This window comes from Condylura cristata, unplaced genomic scaffold, assembly GCF_000260355.1.
Source record: "Condylura cristata isolate star-nosed mole 26May11 unplaced genomic scaffold, ConCri1.0 scaffold00007, whole genome shotgun sequence".
NCBI lineage: Eukaryota > Metazoa > Chordata > Mammalia > Eulipotyphla > Talpidae > Condylura > Condylura cristata.
In genome coordinates, this window is record NW_004567108.1 from 37,924,920 (window position 1) to 37,933,658 (window position 8,739).

At 39.5% G+C, this 8,739-nt stretch overlaps 1 protein-coding gene across 3 annotated transcripts in view; it reads right to left on the bottom strand.

Annotated features, from left to right (window-relative positions):
- ARHGEF28 (Rho guanine nucleotide exchange factor (GEF) 28) overlaps positions 1-8,733 on the bottom strand; it is a 252,950-nt gene extending 244,217 nt beyond the window's left edge. Inside the window, exon 1 of one of the 3 annotated variants that reach the window (XM_012721846.1) lies at positions 8,672-8,733. The gene's annotated coding sequence lies outside the window, so the exon portion shown is untranslated. The remainder of the gene's footprint in view (positions 1-8,671) is intronic. The other 2 variants (XM_012721845.1, XM_012721847.1) reach the window with 2 other exon arrangements.
- Positions 8,734-8,739: the final 6 nt, after the last annotated feature.

The window sequence follows — 8,739 nt, forward strand, 5'->3', positions numbered from 1 at the left end:
TTATGAAAGTAGAAATCACTAACAGGGAGAAAACTGGAAAAAAAAAATCAAACATATATGGAAATTAAGCACCTTTGACCCACCATTTGTCAAAGTGCTAGAAAGTTTAGATAAGCCATGTTTTATATATATAATGTGTTTTTAGTAAGAGGGAGATTACACTTTCCATAGAATAATAAGTCTGGGTCCTAATTCCCCCCATCACTCCATCCCATCTATTCTGTTCAGTTCAAGTTCCACCACCAAATATTTATTAAGAGTAAATTAACTCACTACTTAAAGATAATGGTTAATAAAAATAATCATCTGGAAAGAAAGATTCTAAGGTTCTCAGAATTTATCCAGAGATCATCATGTTCAAGACTAAACATAAGCTCATGACCAAAACCAGACCTCCTGATACCTAGTTCTGTGTTGTTTTCCACTCAACTGATAAAAAGAATGGCTTTACTTTTACCCTTCTCCCTGACTCTCTTCCAGAACAAATAAATAACAAAGTGCCATGTCCTAAAGAGTTGTAAGTGAAACAAAAACTTCAAATAACTCAGGTTGCCAAAAACTAAGGATAATATTTTTGTTTCAAGTTTATCTTTAAGTCACATCTTCAAGGAAGTGATAGTTCTGCTCCGGATTGATGATATAGTATAAATGCGTGATAAAGATATAAAGGGAACTCTTCTACATGTATTTACTTCTATTTAGTTTTGTTCTCTTCTTGGAGAAGAATGATTTCCTAACTGAAGAAGACGAAAAAAATAACATTTTTAAGAGGTAAGTCATAGAAGAGCGTGATTGTTGAAAAAATCTGATGAGAATTCGCAAACATAATCCATTAGGAACTGTGAAGAATGACAGAGGGATTCAAATACAGGAGAAAAATCACATACCACTTAAATTTTCAACAAGGCAGATTCTACAAACTACAGACAGAAGAAACTGTGTTGAACCTAAACAAGATTCTAAGTAATTATTAAAGTGTTGATCTCTGCGTACCTCAACGAGATATCAGTGGCTACTTAGAACCAGCATGGGGAAGGGTGTTTGTGTGGGGATGAAACTTATTACTGACAAACAAAAACAACTACAAATCAACAAAAACAGCTCTGGGCAATCTCTGCACAACAACAAGCATCAGCAAAAACCCTGAGTAGCAGAAAGCTGAGAACTACTGCATGGAGTTCAAGGAACATGTTACCTGCATTACTCCATCCCATAATCCAGACAAGTTGGTACCAAGAAGGATCTCCTTGGAGGGATTTAACTCCACATGGACAAGGGAAGAAGGAACCCCCCCCCCAAAAAAAAAGTCTCTCCATCAAGTAATGAAGGAAGAAAACAAGAGAGGATAAAAGGAACAAAGGAATGATAAAATAATCAGAGGCCCTCCCTGGTGGCGCAGCGGGTTAAAGCACTGCACTGAGAAGCTAAAGCCACTTCTGCATGAGTTCGATCCCCGCCTGCCCCGGAGGAGACCACATGGGGTGGCAGACCTCTCCTGACCCGCCTGCTGCTCCCCTCAGCAGTGTACTTCCTCGATCTGCCTGTTCTGCTCCCCACTCTGTCTCTGGTGAAGTCTCTCACTGCCCCTGAGTCTCTGGCCTGTACCCAAGTTCTGTATGTACAAATAAATAAATCTTAAAAAAAAAAAAAATCAGAAAGCAATTTAAAAATGTCATAAATATGTACTTGTTATGTCCTTGTCTGGCAATAACTATTCTAAATTACTCTAAGTGGAAATATTTTAAATTAAAAGGTAATGTGTCTTAACAAAAAATACAAGACCCAACTACATATTGCCTATAGGAGAGTCAGTTAACCTTTAAAAGAACTTGGGGGGAGGTGGGTGAAGAGGGAAGGAAAAGATAGAAAGATATTCCTTGCAAATAAAAATAAAGAGTAGAAATAACTACACTTAGATAAATAAGCTTTAAGGTCAAGTTATATCAAGAAACAAATGAGGTCATTACATAAGAAATAAATTCATTTAGAGGAGTTAACGGTTATAATTATATGTACCCCCAATATTAGAGCGCCTAAATTTTTATTTCTGAAGGCAGAAATAAACAGCACTGTACTAGTAAGGGTTTTCAATAACCCACTTTCAACAATGGATAGCTCATCCAGACAGAAAATCAATGAGAAAATAATGGACTTAAACTACACGTTAGAGTAAGTAGATGTCAAAAACATTCCATTCCATTCCAATAGAATATACATGCTCTTCAAGCATACACTGAACAATCTCCAGGATAGATCATCTATTAGGTCACAGAATTATTAAGTTTAAATTGAAAGTCAAATACAGTATTTTTTCCAATCATAATGCTTATGAAAGTAGAAATCACTAACAGGGAGAAAACTGGAAAAAAAAAATCAAACATATATGGAAATTAAGCACCTTTGACCCACCATTTGTCAAAGAAGAAATCAAAAGTGAAATAACTGAGACATAAAAAGACAAATACTGTATGTTATATAATAGTGGTAATATATGGAATTTTTAAATTTTTTAATCAGCTTTCAAAAAGCTGATTGCAAATAAACAAACTACAATGGTAGTTGGCAGGGGCTAAAGGAATGAGAAAAAGTCAAAAGGTAGTTTTTATTTGTAAGAATAAATTCTGAGGATCTAATGTACAGCATGGTGATTATAATTATAATTAATACAGTATTATATACTTGAAAGTTAATGAAAGTAGATTTTATGTGTTCCTCACACACACATGTGCACAAGTTAACTATGTGACGTAATATATGTGATAATAATCTTGGTAATCATGCCACAAAATTCAAGTATACCAAATTATCAGATTATAGACATTAAGTATACAACTATATTTGTGCATCATTTCTCAATGAAGTTGAGAGGGAGAGGCTGGAATATCTTAATGGTGGGATATCATAATGGTGATTAGTTCCCTTCACTGCAAGTATTCAAAGGGCAATAGTGGCATGGTCAACCATTTGAAGTTATTGTACATTTGCTAGAAATTAGAAAAAGCTAAACCTAACATAATCAAGACAATTTCCTATGAGAAACTGTTGAATCTCCCAGGTTTATCTAAAGCTAAGCCTGACATAATCAAAACAATTTCCTCTGAGAAACTATGAATCTCCCAAGTTTATCTAGGAAAGAATAGCCATCTAACTTTCTGAGAACCCTTTATCTTCCTTACAGCCCAATGTTTTCCAATGCAATCCATACCTGATACACAAGATAGCAGCTTTTGAGGGGTGCTATATATTAAAAGGTAATCACTAGCCCTGTAAATAGACTAGTAAATGGAAATGGAGGGTTCACACGAGGAGGGAAGGGAATGGGTGAAAGTCAATAGCATAAAAGGAAGACTATGACCCTGTCCTAGAGACTTGGATATAGAATGCCAGAAACACCTATGTGTTAGAGAAGCTAAGAAACGTAACAACATCACCTTTTTAAAAAGTTATGCAATTTTGTGGGGGTGGAGTGGGGAATGGGATCAAAAACGGGGTGGGGGGTGGGGAGGGAAGTGCAAGAACTATGGTGATGGCACATGGGATTCGGTGATGGGAAGCCCACGGGGATTACAATTGAGATAAAAACAAAAAAGTATAAAAAATGATGTAAAAATAAACTATTATATTATTTTTTAAAAAAACAAATCCTCAAAAAAAAAAAAGTTATGCAAGGTTCACATGTGAGTCTGAATCCAGGTGATGTCAATGAAATTCTGGGTAATGGTCTCAAAGTAAATAGCCCACAATCTCATTCATCACCATGTATACCCTACTATGTGAAACACTTAACCCCTCATCACATAGCAAACCAGGAGCTGGCAGAGCCAGGAAAACTACTGACAAAGAATCAGGCAGCAATGCACAAGACAATATTCACCAGAGGGGAAAGGCAGAAATTGCCCCAAGAGATCCTTTCTCTGAATCATCCAGCCCCCATAAAAACCTCTTGATACTTAGAAGCCCTTGATAAAAACAATTTTCATGGAGCAAAGGAGATTTTATCATTAAATAATCAACGCAAGTGGCTCTACATTCCCAGAACTACCCATATCTTCTCTACCTGGGAACTCTTCAGAAGAAAGGGAGAAGGGTAGCCTATGCCCTACATGTACCCCATCAGGTCAAATCCAGGATTTCATGTCTCAGATCTCTCTGGACTGCATTGGACTACATCCAGAAAGAAAACCAGCCACCAGCTTATCAAGGTGAGTTGACAGTAGTCATAGATCATAATGCCCTCAATAGATCATAATGTCCTCAAAAGTCTACCACCTGCATCCACCCTGGGGATAGTGTTTCTGGCAATGCGGCCCAAGCCAATAAAAGCTGGATTGACAAATGTTACTCTAAGTTTCAAATTTTATGCTGGTAGAGAATGTAAGACCTGACAGGTCACGAGAGGCCATCGAGTCTACTCTTTTGTTTTATCCCATAAGGGGGTCACAGTTACTGAGGTCACAGGCAGCTCTACTCTGCTTGGACTCCCAGTCTAGGACACTTCCTCCCTAAGTCACACTGATATCTCTGCCCTTTGAAATCTGGAAAACCTACTACAACTACCACTTTTTAAAATTCTGTTTTCCATTTGCTATATCTATATTAAATCAACAGGGGCCTCTCTGGTGGCACAAGCGGTTAAGTCTCAGCACTTTGAAGCTATCAGCAGCCACTGCAGGATGAGTTCGATCCCTGGCCAGGGAGCTGACCCACATGGCATGCAGACCTCTCCTAACCCACCTGCTGCTCCCCTCAGCAGTGTATTTGTCCATCTGCCTGTTCTGTTTCCCTTCTGTCTCTGGTGAATCCTCTCATGCCCCCCCATACCTCTGTATGCATAAATAAATAAATCCTTATAAATAAAACCCCAGATCTTGTATACGTAAATAAATCCTTAAATAAATAAATATAATCAACATTTTTCTGGCATCCACTCTGCCAGGCACAACTCCAAAGGTTCAGTAAATTAACTCACTGAATCCTTCCAACAACCCAAAAGGGTAGGTTACTATGGTCATCTCCATTTTATAAATGGAAAACCCAGAGATAGAGGTCCCCCAGACAGGATAGAGTCCAGCTAGCCAATGTAACAGTCAGGTCCAAAGTCCCCACTCTTAGCCACTGTTACAGTGTATGAAAGATAATTTCTTTAACTTATAAAATGATAGAGCAAGCCTGAATAACAAACAGTATGATCATTAGTGTTCTGCAATGAATTTAAGGGTAAACCATAAATTTCGCTAGTTATATGCAATATATCATTAAGGGAATGTCTGTGTATATTAACTAAATACATAAAGTACATTAACAGTTTAAGCAGTTTGTGAAAGGTAAAATCATATGCATCTCAGTCAACAAGTCTGCCACTTGAACCAGGCAGAATTATTTGAGGGCTGGTTTTAGAGGATCGCTTTCTGAGCATGTTACTTGAAAAGCAAAGATATCTTGCTAGTCTCTACCTTTGCTGATGCTCATGCATGGATTTAAGATGATTTCTGCTTTTAAAGGAACACTGCTTTTACATTAACCTTTTACAGGAAAAAAAATCAACACAATCATCAATAATTGAGTGGAAGAAAATCAAACTAAAATGGCAATACACCTCTGAAGATTAATTTAAAAAATACATCTGATAAATAGTAGTCAAAACCACTGGAACAAATATCCAATTTTCTATTGTGTTACTTTTTCACTTTCCCTCATATTAAAAATGATGTCAAATCTCATTATCTTGGTTATCCAGGAGAAATAGTCCAGAAGCAATAATGGTAGAAATAAACAAATTACAGTTGTGCCTAAGATCGAATTTCAAGGGAAAAATTGCTGTCAATTTAGAAAATGTACTATCATGTAAACTTAACAGGACTTATTTTGCAGCCAAATGTCATAGTACGGAGTGTAAAAAGCCCACTATGAAACTATAAGAGATCCTAAAATCTCTAAAACCAGAAAAGCATTGCCTTAAATATGAAACCAGAGAATTAAAGCAAAGAACAATGTCAGGTACACAGTAGGAACTCATTAAATATTTGTTGAATATACATGAAGAAAATAGTCACAGAGGAGCATAATAAAAGAGTGTCAATGGAAAAATAGCAGATACTGCTTTTGAGTTGCTGAGATTTTATTAATACCTGGGTAAGAAAGAAATAAGGATTATAGAGATTGGGGGGTGGCCAGGGAATGATAGTACAATCCAATCAGAGCAAAATGCTGTGCCACAGGATATGACCTCTACTTCTGAAGAAAAATATCTCTAAGCCCAGCTTTGCCTAAGTAAAGGTCTGAAGTCAAACCCTACATAGTGACAAAATATTTACAGTACAATTCTAACATGGCAAAGTTCCTGAGTTTGTTGCATTTTAAATATAATACTTTAATTTAGAATTCTCAATAGGAATTGCTCAAGCTTGACCCATCACTTAAATCAACTTACTTTAGTAACAGGAAAAAATATATCCTTGTATCTCCTCTGCTCCACTAAAAGAGCATAAATACAAATGCAATTAGACAAAATCTACATAAACCAGACCTGTCATAACTGATCCATAAATTAAAGCATAATAAAATTACAGCTTGGGAGTCTGAGAGTAATTAAGGCTGTGTACAGCACCATCCTCACCAGAGTCCAATCAAAGAACCACACAATATTTATATCACAAATCTTTTCCTGGGGAATCAGCTCTTGCTCTCCAAACTCTGGCAGGACTTGAAATTAGCACTTACATACCAATATAGTGGTTACCAGTTTTGTACAGAATGCCTAATACAAAAGTAACATTATATTCTGTCATTTGTTTTAATACCTGTTTAGAACTCACATCCTCTTCTCTCATGGCATATACTAAAGGTCACGGTATCACAGCTCACCTGAAATTCCTGCTCAATTTAAGCCTTAACCACAACACCAGTTTCTTATAAAAGCACAATGAGAAAATATTCCAAAATCTTCTATAGTGTTCACAAGAAAGAAAAAAAGAAATCCAAGTGGGGCACGTGATGATATTTCATAGAGCCTTAAATGCCAACTATTATTTTTCCTTTCACCTTTAAGTGTTTCTGAACTGCTTAAAGGACAGGGCAGGTGCTTCAAAGGAAAATCTAATGACACACCTGTTACATAACCTGTTCTTAGTTGGTCAGGTTATGTGGTTTTGATACGGAAGAAAAAGCAGTCAAAAGCAGTAAAAACACTGATTCTCTGTTCTCCATTCTCCCATTAGCCAGAACATTCTTCTGAGGCATACACCCAATAAGCAGCTCTGTACCTCAGTTTCCCTAACCACTAAACACAAGGTGTGAGCCTCTTCAAATTGTTTGATCAAATTACAAATATAACACTTTAGTACATTACGTTGATTATAGAGCATTACATAAATACAACATGTGTTGTATTTTAAAATTCCAAAGATTATTGTAGTGTTTTACTCCAAATACTTCAAAGAGGTTGCCTGGGCAAGCTTAGGCAATCAAGATTAGGCAAATACCAATATACTTTAAAAACGTATACAAAGATACATAGAAACCTTCCCTGGTAAAGTTGTCACTGTGCATCGATTGTCATATGCAAAGAGGAACCCACAGAGCTTAAGAAGGACGGGTCTTTTTGTTTTTGCTTTCCCTGACAGCATCAAGGCCTAGGAACACAAGAGGACCAAGTTTCAGAAAATCGAGGGCCCCAAATGATCAGTTCTTCTAATTGTCTTTTTCGTATTTTCTTACTCAAATGGTGCCAGTGTCATGGTAAACCTCCATAACTCCAGGTCTGTGGAGATTTGTCAAGACCCAGAAAAGAGTCAAGGAAACACAGATGGTGCGGCCTTTCCTCCACCCGCCCAACTGTAACCAATAGAACTGTAACCAATAGAACGATGATGGACCGAGGCAGTAGGTTCTAAAGGAGGCAGATGGATTCTCTCTTGGAAATCTAGCTGGTGCCTGGGAAACTAGAGCTGAAGCTCCATGGAGGCCTGGGCACCCAAGTTAACGCAGTCCTAGACAGCAAGGTAGCCTCCTTGGCCTGTCATGACCCCTTTGGAAACTAAGCAGCGGAAGGTTAGGCTACCACCATCCACACCCAACCAAGATAACCATAGATGCCTTTTGAAACACAGCGAACATTTCCATAGGTTTCCATACGAAAGTAGTGTGAGTGCTGCTGTCCAGAGCTTGCACTTGGTCGGCCTTATGGGACCCAGTTCCGCCAAGCACCCTGTCCCTAAAGTCTTTGCACCCCCAAAAAGCGAAGACCCCAGCTTTGGAGACTCACCCTTCTGCACCGCAAGAGTGCCATCCATTTCCCTGGCGCCGGAGGACCCTGGCCCGCTTCCACCCACCCATCCCCGACCCCAGATCGCCGGAGGGTCGGCTACCGCGGTCTCCCCGCGCTCGGAGCCTGGCCGGGTCTCCAGAGAGACCCGCGCTCTGCAGCTGCCGCGGCCGCGCGGAGCTGAGCAGCCCAGAGCACTTGTTGCCGTCCCCGAGGGAGCGGGAGGCGGCGGCCATCCCTCGCGCCGAGGAGCCCGCAGCAGCGGCCCCAACCCCCCTCCACTGACCCCCGCCACGCCGGGACCGTGGAGAAAGTGGCTCCAGAATCGAGGACTCAGGTGAGGAGGACAAACTTTTCCACCCAGGGCTGCAGGGAGAGGAGGAGCACGGAGCCCCCCAGAGCTATTACCTGGAGCTGTGGCCCCCGCCGCCTCCGGAGCCCCAGCGAGGCGCTGCCTCCCGCGCCCTGCCCCAGGG